We start from the raw sequence: 15,208 nt of genomic DNA, 5'->3' as shown, positions 1-15,208 counted from the left end.
CGTCGTCAGATTTCCGCACAATCGAAATTGGAATAAACGTTGACAGTCTATTTAACGCCAAGCCTCCAACACGGGCTTTAGCATAAAGCACTCCATCCGTGATGGATTGTGGAAGGTGTAAAATCTCTTTCTCCGTGCTTTTAATAATATTGTCTAATTTGTTAAGATAATTTATAGAAGCTTCCGACAAAATTAGATAAAAATACAATCTAGGAATAAAATATGTTTTTTAAAGTTCTATTTTCTGTACTGGTTTAAGAGGTGCTCTTTTAAATTTCCTATCCAGACATCCAATTGGCTCTCCCAGTCCGCTTGACTGACTCCAACCCATGGATCTATTTTGGCTCCCAAGTATTTATCCGTGTTTCCCGGTTCTATGAATTGTATAATCCCATCATTCATCTTCCAATTTGTTATATCGTTAAATGACTTATTTCTATACGTAAGATAAAATCCTTTAGTTTTCTTTATGTTCACTTCCATTCTCGTATTATTACAAAAGCTTTCGACCAATTTTAAATTGTACACCATACCCTCATAAGACTGACTAATTAAAGCAATATCGTCTGCGAACGCTAATGTTGCGCAGTGGAAGCTGTTTCCGTCTAATCCTAAAAATATTCCCTTCTGCTTCTCCTCAATAGTACTAATTAATGGGTCCATTACAATATAAAAAAGGATCGGTGACAATGCGTCACCTTGCTTTACTCCTCTTAAAATTTCAATGTTTCCGGTTTTACATTTAAAACCTTCCACATGAGTAAAATTATTCTCGTATAAATTTGTAATCAGTTTAATAAAAATTAACGGGAGTTGGAGTCTTTTCAATGATGTTATAATAAGTTTATGGTCGACGGTATCAGAAGCTTTTGCCAAATCAACAAAAACTACTGCTAAATTTCTCTTGTTCTTTTTCGCACCTTTCATGATATTTTCCAGGATTTTTATGTTCTCCTCACATCCTGCTATGCCGGTCGTAAATCCTTTCTGCCTTTTATTCAGATTTATCGCTTTACTATTCACTATGATTTTTGTCAAGATCCTGAGCATAATTGGCCCTATAGTAATCGGCCTCCAATTATTTATGTCTTTTAACTCTTCTTCTTTGCTCACCTTAGGGATCAGAACCGTTCTACTTATTTTTAACTGGTCTGGAATTTTACCAGTTTTTAACCAAATGGTAAATAGTCGCGGAAATAATGAGTTATCCTTATTAAATAGTTTGACTATTTCCCTAAGCGTTACCCTATCCGGCCCTGCAGTGGTTTTCACGTCCATCGCCTTTACGGCTAGATCCACGTCTTCCACAGTCACAGGACCAGTCAGAATGCCACCCAAGGATCCCTCACCTTGACTTTTATATTTAGCAAAACCCCTTAAATTATTATTTCCATTCACATTTGTTAATCTCTGTTTAAAATACTTCTCCAACTCTTCCTTGCTCAGGGGACATTTACTCTTAATTAGGGTTCTTGCTAAATACTGCCTCTTAATTTTGTATAGAACTTGCATTTCATTAAATATTCCTTTCTTTTTACTATACCTTTTCTTGACTTTGTTATCTTCCTTCTTCTTTCTTTGCCCGCTATCCCTTAGCTTAAAACTTACTCTTTTAGTATGAGTTATCTTCTTACCAGAACCATCATCCTTTTTCTTTCCTAGTTTATCCATTATCATATCCATGATATTCTCGTGTTCCTTGCTAACAACTTTATTCTTACCCAGGTCGTCTTCGATAATTTGTATCAATTCTGTTATCGACCTACCCTTATAATCTTGATACTCCATAATATTAGTGTTCCCCTGGTCCCTCTGTTTATTCAAACTTTCATCCTCCACAACCCTATCTAACACCAGGTCGCTGTCTTCCATTTCATTGTTATCATTAACATTAAGGATCACTTCTGACTCTATACCCTTATCATTATCGATAATTTTACTCTTTTTATTCAATAGTCTCCTTTTATCGGAGATTTGTTTCACGGTTTTGGAACCGATTCTCTCTGCTATAATCTTATTGATGTTTTTACAGCCACTAAACTCTAATTCTAGTTGTTTCAACTTTTCCACTTCTTCCTTAGACCACACTCCCCTCTTGTTTCCCTCTCTATTGTCTATCTTACCATTACTCTCTGTCTTACCTTCTTTTCTTTTCTCATTTCTCAAGATGGGGTGTGCATGCCTTTCGTGTTGCCCCAACCGTCTGGCTGATTTAAGTTTTAACGGGTATCCTTCACACTGGTATGATTTTTCCAATCCACCTTCTTCATTATTATTTGTACTATTACTACTACTAGCCTTATCACTCTTCACACACTTAGGATAGTGGCACGCTACTGCCTGATAGTTCCCTTCCCATTCGCACTTACAGCACCTAATCCTCACTGATTTGATTCCTTTGCATATTTTTAAGTGTTTCCAAAACATTCCTGTGGTATTATAGATATTATTGCAATAATTACATTGAAAGTCTTTTATAGGATATTTAATTATTAATTCTAATTTATCTGTTTCTTTAATTACCAGGCGAATAATTCTTCCTTCATACCTCTCTTCGTTACTCTCTAAGTCTCCACATCGACTAAAAACATAAGGCCCCTTAAAATTCAAATTAAAAATTGTCCGGCTGTTAACTGGACTTGGCTGTAGAGGGGCCCTCTCTACAAGCTCTTCCCTTCGAATTATGCCTTGATTATTCTGGACAATGTTAACAGCTATCTCGTGCCTGCCCGAGGACAGCCTTGCCGGAATAATTCTGAAAGTCCCTTCCGTCTGAGTCTGAGTCGAGACAGATTGCCCAGTCCATTTTTGGCTCACACATTTAGCGCATGGAGCCGCCAATAGCAACCGTGCGGGGCAGTTATTCTCCCAGTCTCCCACCCATCCGAATACTTTGGAATCGGCCATAATCGCCTCTGCCAAATTTGTTTTCAACCAGACCGAACGCTCACCAGCCGTCTCATATCTTTTGTGAAGGTGGTATTTGCTGGCCTGGTCCGAGTAATGCTCAAGCGACGTGAGAAAACAATAAAAACAGCCAGTGGCGTATAGCACTGGTAAAATCAAGTTAAAACCAAAGATAAAATCGATGGTAAGAACATTGATAAGACCAGACTAAAACAAGCACAAAACCATTTAAAATCGCCTTCCATCAAGAGCTTCCTCATACAGGCCGTTACCAGGGGGAACCACGTGGAGGTTCGACCTTACTTTCTAATCGGTAAAAATACGTGCAAACGATCACAAAGGTACCGGTCAGAGAGCAACAACCTTAAAAACACTGTAGTCACATCCCCCCAAGAGTTGCTCCCGCCGTTTACCCGCGCTTCATTGAATGTCTTCACTTTGACATTCAGAGCACTGGGCAGAAGTCACAGCGCGTCAACACTGACCTGCGGCCTTGGCAATGCTTTGTTTTAAACAGTCGGATTCCCCTGGTCTGCACCAGTTCTAAGTCAGCTGCTAGGCATCAACCGAGGCCACGCGCCTGCCATGGAAGGACGATGGGCACCACAGCTGGGGCGAGCCACAGGAAGGGCCTGGCACTGGCCCCCGTGAGGGGGCGGCGCCTCGTCCAGCCGTGGCACGTACCCAGCCCCGCTTCGCACCCCAGCCCGATCGACCCAGCTTTTAGAGCCAATCCTTATCCCGAAGTTATGGATCTGACTTGCCGACTTCCCTTACCTACATTGTTCTAACATGCCAGAGGCTGTTCACCTTGGAGACCTGCTGCGGATATGGATATGGCCCGGCGCGAGATTTACACAATCTCCCCCGGATTTTCAAGGGCCAGCAAGAGCTCACCGGACGCCGCCGGAACCGCGACGCTTTCCAAGGCACGGGCCCCTCTCTCGGGTCGAACACGTTCCAGGGTGCCCTGCCCTTCACAAAGAAAAGAGAACTTTCCCCGGGGCTCCCGCCGGCTTCTCCGGGATCGTATGTGTTACTGCACTGAACGTCGTGAGGCGCCCATCTCCGCCACTCCGGAGTCGGGGATCTGAACCCGACTCCCTTTCGATCGGCTGAGGACAACGGAGGCCATCGCCCGTCCCTTCAGAACGGCAGTCGCCTATCTCTTAGGACCGACTGACCCATGTTCAACAGCTGTTCACATGGAACCCTTCTCCACTTCGGCCTTCAAAGTTCTCATTTGAATATTTGCTACTACCACCAAGATCTGCACCTGCGGCGGCACCACCCGGGCTCACGCCCTAGGCTTCAGTTCTCATCACAGTGGCCCTCCTACTCATCGTGGCTTAGCCCCTGCGGGCTCTGCATTGCCAGCGACGGCCGGGTATGGGCCCGACGCTCCAGCGCCATCCATTTTCAGGGATAGTTGATTCAGCAGGTGAGTTGTTACATACTCCTTAGCGGATTCCGACTTCCATGGCCATCGTCCTGCTGTCTATATCAACGAACACCTTTTGTGGGGTCTGATGAGTGTTGGCATCGGGCGCCTTAACCTCGCGTTTGGTTCATCCCGCAGCGCCAGTTCTGCTTACCAAAAGTGGCCCACTGGGCACTCGCATTCCACACCCAGCTCCAAGCCAGCAAGTCAGGCTTCTCAACCATTTAAAGTTTGAGAATAGGTTGAGATCATTTCGGCCCCAAAGCCGGGTAAAACTGCGTGTGGAAGAGGCACCAGCTATCCTGAGGGAAACTTCGGAGGGAACCATCTACTAGATGGTTCGATTAATCTTTCGCTCCTATACCAAGGTCGGACGACCGACTTGCACGTCAGGACCGCTATGGACCTCCACCAGAGTTTCCTCTGGCTTCGTCCTGCCGAGGCATAGTTCACCATCTTTCGGGTCCTAGCACGTACGCTCATGCTTACCTCCCCAACGGTGCGGGTGAGACATAGAGATCCCACGGGGCGGCGGGATCCCACCTCGGCCGACCCTCGCCGACCTGCACCTTCATTTAGCCATGGAGTTTCAAAAATGGCCCATAAATGGACCACACCCATTTAGACGTATTAGACTCCTTGGTCCGTGTTTTAAGACGGGTCGGGTGGGTTACCGACATTGCCGCAGACCTCTGGTGCCAGCTCGGTGTAGCTCAACCTGACTCGGTGGAAGGATGCGGTTGGGGCGCACTGAGGACAGTACACCCCGGTCGACAGACCCACCGGGAGCACGGCGAGCCCGCTCGCCACATGCGGTTCCACGCACACCTGATGGGGGCGGGAGGGCCGTGGCGGGAGGGCGCGGCAGTGGTCACTTTCAGGGGTACGGCGAAGGATATTGCTGGGGGGCTATAACACTCACTGCACGGAGCGGCGAGCCACCTTCCAAAGCCACCAGCATTCCCAGCCGACCCGAAGCCGGTCGCGGCGCTCCACCAGCGGAGGAAATGCGCCCGGCAACAGCTGTGCCCGCGCGGTGAGCGGTCCCAGCAGAGGACATCCGCCAGAACCCAACGTGACCGACTGGAGCCGCCGAGTTGAATCCTCCGGGCAGACTGCGTGGACCACACCCGTTTACCTCTTAACGGTTTCACGCCCTCTCTCTCCAAAGTTCTTTTCAACTTTCCCTTACGGTACTTGTTGATTATCGGTCTCGTGCCATTATTTAGCCTTAGATGGAGTTTACCACCCACTTTGGGCTGCATTCACAAGCAACCCGACTCCAAGAAGACTCAATCTCACGAGCTTTGCACCGCCACTGGCTTCACACTGTCCTCAGGCTAGGCCTCGATCAGGAGGACTTAGGCGTCTGGGCAACGTCAGAGAAAGTGCTTCTATACGCCACATTTCCCTCGCCCGTCAGGCGAGCGGGGATTCGGCGCTGGGTTCTTCCCTCTTCACTCGCAGTTACTAAGGGAATCCTGGTTAGCTTCTTTTCCACCGCTTAGTACTATGCTTAAATTCAGCGGGTTGTCACGTCTGATCTGAGGTTGTACCCAGAGTCAGAGGATGGCCAGGCCGCACCACCAGCGTGCACGCCCCCAGCTCTTAGTGGGCTGGCAACGTCTCACCGCGGGGGGTGTGTCGGCCGACGCCGCGACAGTCAGAGAGCCAGCCACCCGCACGTCGCTCACAATCCTTGCCAGCGATGGTGTCGACGAGTGGCCGCCCCTGCCGCCTCCAACGCCGCCGCCGACGCACGGGGACGTGCTCGCAACAAATTCACGGGACCGGAGACCCTCCCCCATCCACGGCGGGAGACGAATCACGGAAGTGCTGGCAGCTTACATGAGCAGAAGGTTCAACCCAATTCCTTCCTTGCCAGAGGCCCCGGCACGGCGGTGACGACTTGCCACCCAGGACACACGAGCTGCCAGCTGACAGAGACTGCCGACGGTCAGAGAGAGGGAGAGAGAAGTGCTGAGACACAAGTGGTGAACGGTCGCACAGGCACGGGCACGCACATCGATCGGCCTTCAGTGGGGCCGGCGGGCGACGCCGCTCCTGTACCCAACGGCCCGAGTTGGACGAGTTGAGGAAGGCATGCCGATGGTGACAGGGTACGGAAGACACAGCGGTGGCCTTCTGGCGACTTGGCACCCGGCAGCCCGATGTTCCGCTGTCCTCCTGATGGCGAGGAGGACCATGCAGGGGTTGGCCGGTGGCGTGATAAGATTGCCTGCACGGTGACGGAGCACACACCATGCCTGCCAACCCGTCCGTGCCTCCCGAGACCGGTGGCAGGACCAAGCAGAAACGTGCGGACTGAACGGGAGAGCCAAAAGCCAGCGATCCACAGCGTACAACGAAAACCTCCACCCTCGGCCAGGCACTCGGCACCAGCAGGGGAGACAGGATCGGACGCCTCACCGGCCACTTAAGGCCAAGGACGAACCACGAGACGGGCGGCTGCAGCGGTTGGCGGCCTGCAGCTCCTAGATGCGGTCTGGAACGGGTTTCGGCCCTTGTGACGAAGGGCAATGCGAACCCGCCCGCCCACGTGTGTTCGGGGTGGACACGGCAAACGGAGATTTGCAATCGGAAAGCGTCCTCCTGCCCGCGCAGGTAGGCGCCCAACAGTTGGGGATGGGTTTGGCGGTGACCACGGCTGCAGGGCCTGCTACCCTGACGAGCTCTCCTGCTGGCCCGAAACCACCCCCGTGAGATGAGGTGAACCCGAAATGGGCGTACCCTCTGCCAATAATGATCCTTCCGCAGGTTAACCTACGGAAAGCTTGTTACGACTTTTACTTCCACTAGATAGTCAAATTTGATCGTCTTCTCGGCGCTCCACCAGGGCCTTGTCCGACACCGGCGGGGCCGATCCGAGGACCTCACTAAACCATCCAATTGGTAGTAGCGATGGGCAGTGTGTACAAAGTGCAGGGACTTAATCAACGTGAGCTAATGACACACACTTACTGGGAATTCCTCGTTAATGGGAAATAATTGCAATTCCCAATCCCCATCATGAATTGGGTTCAATGGGTTACCCACACCTGGCGGCGTAGGGTAGACACACGCTGATCCATTCAGTGTAGCGCGCGTGCAGCCCCGGACATCTAAGGACATCACAGACCTTTTATTGCTCAATCTCGTCTGGCTGTACGCCACTTGTCCCTCTAAGAAGTTGGACGCGGACCACTCAGGGTTGCGTAACTATTTAGCATGTGGGAGTCTCGTTCGTTATTGGAATTAACCAGACAAATCGCTCCACCAACTAAGAACGGCCATGCACCACCACCCACAGATATGGGCATCACGGTGGCACAGTGGTTAGCACTGCTGCCTCACAGTGCCAGAGACCTGGGTTCAATTCCCGCCTCAGGCAACTGACTGTGCAGAGTTTGCACATTCTCCCCGTGTCTGCGTGGGTTTCCTCCGGGTGCTCCGGTTTCCTCCCACAGTCCAAAGATGTGCAGTCAGGTGAATTGGCCATGCGAAATTGCCCGTAGTGTTAGGTAAGGGGTAAATGTAGGGGTATGGGTGGGTTGTGGGTCGGTGTGGACTTGTTGGGCCAAGGGCCTGTTTCCACACTGTAATGTAATCTAATCTAATCTAAAATCTGTCAATCCTTTCCGTGTCTGGGCCGGGTGAGGTTTCCCATGTTGAGTCAAATTAAGCCGCAGTCTCCACTCCTGGTGGTGACCTTCCGTCAATTCCTTTAAGTTTCAGCTTTGCAAGATACTCCCCCCCGGAACCCAAAGACTTTGGTTTCCTGGAAGCTGCTCGGCGGGTCATGGGAATAACGCTGCCGGATCACTAGTCGGCATCGTTTATGGTCGGAACTATAACGGTATCTGATCATCTTTGAACCTCCGACTTTCGTTCTTGATTAATGAAAACATTCTTGGCAAATGCTTTAACTTTTGTTCGTCTTGCGCTGGTCCAAAAATTTCAGCTCTAGCGGCACAATACGAATGCCCCCGGCCGTCCCTCTTAATCATGGCCCCAGTTCCGAAAACCAAAAGAATAGAACTGGGGTCCTATTCCATTATTCCTAGCTGGACTATTCTGGCGACCAGCCTGCTTTGAACACTCTAATTTTTTCAAAGTAAACGCTTCGGATCCCCAGGACACTCAGCTAAGAGCATCAAGGGAGCGCCGAGAGGCAGGGGATGGGACAGGCAGAGGGGTGCCAACTCTCCCGACCCTGCCGTGGTATCCTGACTTTTCATGGTGGACGCACCTGGGAGCAACGGGGAAGAACCACTCGGCCTAGAGAACCAGCCCCTTAACAGGAAAGCCGCACCGCCAAGGGGCCTCCCACACCAGACGATCCGCACCAGATTGATCGAGGTGTGGACCGCAGCGAGGTCGCCCCTCGCACCACGCTCGCAGGTCCGGGTTGGAAACCTGGGTGACGAGCACCGCAGGGCGGCAGAGCCATCGCACTTGCCGGGTGGCAGGGGAGGACCAGCCTATTCACAATAGAGCCGGTCGTGCGGCGCGTGAGGCCTGCCCTCAAAATTTAGGGAGTGCTCAGGCAAGCGTCAGCCCGCATCCTTCCTGGCAACACCCAAGGGAACCAGGCCACTTGCATCTCTCACCTTCATTTTCGACACAAGCGCCTGTGGAGGGATGGCCAGAGTCAACGTAGGGTTTGCCCCCCCCTCCTATAGTGTCAAGAGACCGCCGCACAGGTCTCTGACCGACTCTTCGAACAGACAGAAAGAGTTTGGCAAGTCTGCCAAAAATTGACAATGTGTCAAATATTAGATTTCCAAGAGCTCTCCGGCATGCACTCATACCTGTCATTAAAGTGCCCGTGGAACCGTTTCTCGGATGCCTTTCAAAGTGGTCCCGTGCTGCCATTTTGTTCTAAAAATCGTGTTCCCAGAAATCTCCGCGTACCCCACCAACCTCATGGTGGAATAAATGCAAGTGGCACTGAATGGGTTTGAATTTCAAATTTGACTGCATCGCTCTGGAACTCGATCCCCGCAAAACCGTTTGGATTTTTCCGGGTCCGGACTTCCGCGACAGACAAGTTTTCGGGCTGGAGACACAAAATGACAGCTGGCCAAGAGTCGGTCTCAGTTCACCCAGTTCCTCGGGCACTTTGGAACACATGTTCGGCCTGAGTTTTTGAATCTTTCCCGATGCTTCGGCATTTTCCTCCGCTGACACTTAGAATATTTTTCACACTTTGCTGAAAATTTTTCTAAGTCTTTTTTTCTAAGTTTTTCTGGTTACTGATTTCTTCTTTTTGGATATTTTACTAAGTTTTTCTGGTTAGTGATTTCTCATTATCAAACATTTATCTAAGTTTTTATGGTTACTGATTTCTTCTTTTTGGACATTTTTCTAAGTTTTTCTGGTTACTCATTTCTCCTTTTCAAACAATTTTCTAAGTTTTTCCAGTGACTGATTTCTTCTTTTCAAACATTTTTCTAAGTTTTTCTGGTTACTCATTTCTTCTTTTCGGACAATTTTCTAAGTATTTTTGGTTACTCATTTCTCCTTTTCAAACATTTTTCTAAGTGTTTCTGGTTACTGATTTCTTCTTTTCAAACATTTTTCTAAGTTTTTCTGGTTACTCATTTGGGACTTTCAGGCACTTTCCAATGTTTTCTGGTTACGGGTTTCACACTTTTAAACATTTTCGAGTATTTCCCTCAGTTTTTAAGGTTATACATTTCGGACTTTCAGGCACTTTCCTATGTTTTTCTGGTTATAGATTTCACACGTTAAAACGTTTTCGGGCATTTACCTAAGTTTTACAGTTCACTAGTTTGGGACTCTCAGACAACCTTTCGAAGCTTTCCTGGTAACTTATTTCACACTGCTGACAACTGTCGAACCCTTTCCTTAACTGTGCTGGTTACTCACTTCAACTCTTCAGACACTTGTCCCCGTTATGAACGAGACCAATTCCCACTGTGGGAAATGCATGAAATTCGGCCTGAACACGGGAGAGGGTTCGCCCTCGAATGCAAGACCGTCGTCCTAACCGCCGGGTCAAATCCGGCTGAGCTAGCCGGCCCCGAAGTCTCAAAGCCGGTATGAGCAGTCACATTCACTCCCATCCCCATTTGGACTACTTTCCACCGTTAAAAATGCACGAACTTCGGCCTGAACACGGGGTGGGGTGGGGAGGGCGGGTCGGCCCTCGAAGGCGAGACTGTCGGCAGAGCAGCCGGGTCACATCTGGCTGAGCTTCCCGGCCTCGAAGTCTCAATGTCGGAATGAGCAGTCACTTTCACTCCCATCCCCGTTTGGACCATTTTCTCAGTTGGAAATGCACGAAATTTGGCCTGAACATGGGGGAGGGTCCTCCCTCGAAGGCAGGACCGTCGGCAGAACCGCCGGTTTAAATCCGGCTGAGCTAGATGGCCCCGAAGTCTCAAAGTCGGTATGAGCAGTCACATTCACTCCCATCCCCGTTTGGACCAATTCCCACCGTTACAAATGCATGAAATTCGGCCTGAGCACGGAGGCCAGTCCGCATTCGTAGACGAGACCATCGGCAGAACTCCTAGACGAGACCATCGGCTGGATCAAATCCGGCTGAGCTACCCGCCTTGGAATTGTCAATGTCGGTATGAGCAGTCACATTCACTCGTATCCCCGTTTGGACCACTTCCCACCATTAGAAATGCATGAAAGTCGGCCTGACCACGGGGGACAGTCCGCCCTGGAAGGCGAGATCATCCGCAGAACCGCCGGGTCAAATCCGGCTGAGCAACCTAGCTCAGAAGTGTCGAAGCCAGTATGAGCAGTCACATTCACTCCCATCCCCGTTTGGACCACTTCCCACCGTTAAAAAATGCATGAAATTCGGCCTGAATACTGGGGACAGTCCGTCCTCTAAAGCGAGACCATCCACAGAACCGCCGGGTCAAATCCGGCTGAGCGACCTGGCTTAGAATTGTCGAAGTCGGTATGAGCAGTCACATTCACTCCCATCCCCATTTGGACCACCTCCCACATTGGGAAATGCATGAAATTCTGCCTGAACAAGGAGGCCAGTCCGCCCTCGAAGGCAAGACCATCGGCAAAACCGCCGGGTCAAAACCGGCAGAGTTAGCGGGCTTGTAAGTGTCAAAGTCACTTTCACTCCCATCACCGTTTGGACCACTTGCCGCAGTTGGAAATGCACGAAATTCCGCCTGAACACGGGGGAGGGTCCGCCCACCAAGGCCAGACCTTCGGCAGAATCTCCGGGTCAAATCCGGCTGAGCTAGCCGGCTTAGAAGTCTCAGAGTCGGTATGACCAGTCACATTCACTCCCATCCCCGTTTCGACCACTTGCCACCGTGCAAAATGTACGAAATTCGGCCTGAACATGGGGGAGGGTCATCCCTCGAAGTCAAGACCATCCCGAGAACAGCCGGGTCAGATTCGGCTGAGTTACCCGGCTTAGAAGTGTCGAAGTCACTATCAGCATTCACATTCACTCCCATCACAGTTTGGACCACTTCACACTGTGGAACATGCATGAAATTCGGCCGGAACACGGGAGCCTGTCCAACCTCGAAAGCAAGACCATTGGCAGAATCTCCGGGTCAAATCTGACTGAGCTTGCCGTCCCCGAAGTCTCAATGTCGGTATGAGCAGTCACTTTCACTCCCATCCACGTTTGGACCACTTCCCACAGTTGGAAATGCACGAAATTCCGCCTGAACACGGGGGAGTGTCCGCCCTCGAAGGCAAGACCGCCGACAGAACCGCTGGATCCATACCGGCTGAGCTACCCGGCTTGGAAGTGTCAAAATCGGTATGTGCAGCCACATTCACTCCCATTACCGTTTGGACCACTTCCCACCATTTGAAAATGCACGAAATGTTCCTGAACATGGGGGAGCGTCCGCCCTCGAAGGCGAGACTGTCGGCAAAACCGCTGAATCAAATCCAGCTGAGTTACCTGGATAAGAAATCTCAAAGTCGATATGAGCAGTCACATTCACTCCCATCCCCATTTGGCCCATTTCCCACCGTTCAAAATGTACGAAATACGGCCTGACTATGGGGGAGGGTCCCCCCCGAAGGCGAGACTATCGGCAGAACCGCCAGGTCGAATGCTCCTCAGGAACACGATTTAGAATCTCAAAGTCGGTATGAGCAGTCACATTCACCCCCATTCCAATTTGAAGCCCTTCCCACCACGGAAAATGGATAAAAATCGGCCTGAACACGGAGGAAGGTCCGCCCTCTAAAGCGCGACCACCCTTAGAACCGCCGGGTCAAATCGGGTTGAGCTACCCGCCTTGGAATTGTCAATGTCGGTATGAGCAGTCACATTCACTCCCATCACCATTGGGACCAATTCCCACCATTGAAAATGCATAATATTCGGCCAGAACACGGGAGAGGGTCCGCCCTCGAGGGCGAGACTGTCGGCAGAACTGTCGGGTCAAATCCAGCTGAGCAACCTAACTCAGAAGTGTCAAAGTTGGTATGAGCAGTTACATTCAAATTCACTCCCATCCCTGTTTGGACCATTTCCCACCATTAAAAATGCATGAAATTCGGCATGATCCCGGTGGCCAGTCCGTGCTCGAAGGTAAGACCGTGGGCAGAACCGCCGGGTCAATCTGCTGAGCTAGCTGGCTTGGAAGTGTCAAAGTCTTTATGAGCAGTCGCTTTCACTTCCATCCCGGTTTGGACCACTTCCTACTGTTGAAAATGCATGAAATTCGGCCTGAACATGGGGGAGGGTCCATCCTCGAAAGCGAGACCACCCGCAGAACCGCCGGGTCAAATCGGGCAGAGTTAGCGGGCTTTTAAGTGTCAACGTCGGTATGAGCAGTCACTTTCACTCCCATCCACGTTTGGAAGACTTTCCACAGTTGGAAATACACGAAATTCTGCCTGAACACGGGGGAGGGTCCGCCCTCGAAGGCGAGACCGCCGGCAGAACCTCCGGGTCAAATCCGTGTGAGCTAGCCGGCTTGGAAATGTCAAAATCGGTATGAGCAGTCACATTCACTCCCATCCGTATTTGGACCACTCTCCACCGTTAAAAATGCATGAAATTCGGCCTGGACACGGGGGATGGTCCGTCCTCGAAGGCGAGATGGTCGGCAGAGGAGCCGGATCAAATCCGGCTGAGCTACACGGCTTAGAAGTCTCAAAGTCAGTATGAGCAGTCACATTCACTCCCATTACCGTTTGGATCACTTCCCACCGTTGAAAATGCACGATATTTGGCCTGAACATAGGGAGGGTCCGCCCTCGAACTCGAGACTGTCGGTAGAACTGTCGGAAAAATCTGGCTGAGCTACCCGGATTAGAAGTGTTGAAGTCGGTATGAGCAGTCATATTCACTCTTTCCCAGTTTGGACCACTTCCCACTCTGGAAAATGGATAAAACTCTGCCTGAATATGGGGGACATTCCCCCCCCGAAGGCAAGACCATCGGCAGAATCGCCGGGTCAAATCCGACTGAGCTTGCCATCCCCGAAGTCTCAATGTCGGTATGAGCAGCCACTTCCCAGCGTTAAAAATGCATGAAATTCGGCCTAGACACGGGGGAGGGTCAGCGCTCGAAGGCGAGACGGTCGGCAGAGGAGCCGTGTCAAATCCGGCTGAGCTACAAGGCTTAGAAGTCTCAAAGTCGGTATGAGCAGTCACATTCACTCCCATCACCGTTTGGACAACTTCCCACTGTTGAAAATGCATGACATTCGGCTTGAACATGGGGGAGGGTCCGCCCTCGAAGGCGAGACTGTTGGCAGAACCGACGGGTCAAATACGACTGAGCTAGCCGGCCCCGAAGTCTCAAAGTCGGTATGACCAGTCACATTCACTCCCATACCCGTTTGGACGACTTCCCAACATTGAAATTGCACGAAATTCGGCCTGAACATGGGGGAGGACCAGCCCTCGAAGTCAAGACTGTCGGCAGATCCGCTGGAGCAAATCCCGCTGTGCGAGCGTGCCCGACGTCTCAAAGTCGGTTTGAGAAGTCACATTCACTCCTATCCCCATTTGGACCACTTCCCACCGTTGAAAATGCACGAAAGTCGGCCTGAACACGGGGGAAGGCCACCCCTAGAAGGCAAGACCATCGGCAGAACCCCCGGGCTAAATACGACTGAGCTAGCCGGCCCCGAATTCACAAAGGCGGTTTGAGCAGTCACATTCACTCCCATCCCCGTTTGGACCACTTCCCACCGTTAAAAATGCATGAAATCCGGCCTGAACACGGGGACCAGACCCCCTCGAAGGCAAGACCATCGGCAGAACCCCCGGGTCAAATCCGGCTGAGATGTCCGGCTTGGAAGTGTCAAAGTCGATATGAGCACTCACATTAACCCCCATCCGCATTTGGAACACTTCCCCCAGTGGAAAATGGATAAAAATCAGCCTGAACACGGGGGCCAGACCCCCTCGAAGGCGAGACCGTCGGCAGAACCGCCGGGTCAAATGCAGCTGAGCCACCCAGCCCCGAAATCTCAAAGTTGGTATGAGCAGTCACTTTCAATCCCTTCCCAGTTAGAACCTCTTGCCACAGTTGAAAATGCACTAAATTCGGACTGAACACGGAAGAGGTTCCAGCGTCGAAGGTCGAGACCATCGGCAAAACAGCCGGATCAAATCCGGCTGAGCGACACGGCTTGGAAGTGTCAAAGTCGGTATGAGCACTCACATTCACTCCCATCCGTATGTGTACCACTTTCCACCGTTAAAAATGCGTGAATTTCGGCCTGAACACGGGTGAGGGTCCGCCCTAGAAGGCGAGATGATCGGCAGAACGGTCGGATCAAATATGCCTGAGCTACCCAGCTTAGAAGTCTCAAAGTCGGTATGAGCAGTCACTAATACTCCCAATCCCGTTTGGACCACATCCCACCG

The 15,208-nt window shown here is 50.8% G+C and overlaps 2 pseudogenes; both read right to left on the bottom strand.

Moving 5' to 3' along the window:
* LOC148141103 (28S ribosomal RNA) overlaps positions 1 to 5,901 on the bottom strand; it is an 8,368-nt pseudogene extending 2,467 nt beyond the window's left edge.
* Positions 5,902 to 7,116: 1,215 nt separating this feature from the next.
* LOC148141102 (18S ribosomal RNA) lies at positions 7,117 to 8,710 on the bottom strand (annotated as a pseudogene).
* Positions 8,711 to 15,208: the final 6,498 nt, after the last annotated feature.

Source organism: Chiloscyllium plagiosum, unplaced genomic scaffold (assembly GCF_037043375.1).
Source record: "Chiloscyllium plagiosum isolate Xiang-an unplaced genomic scaffold, Cpla_swu_hap1 HiC_scaffold_35, whole genome shotgun sequence".
Lineage (NCBI taxonomy): Eukaryota > Metazoa > Chordata > Chondrichthyes > Orectolobiformes > Hemiscylliidae > Chiloscyllium > Chiloscyllium plagiosum.
This window is presented reverse-complemented; position numbering and strand designations above follow the sequence as displayed.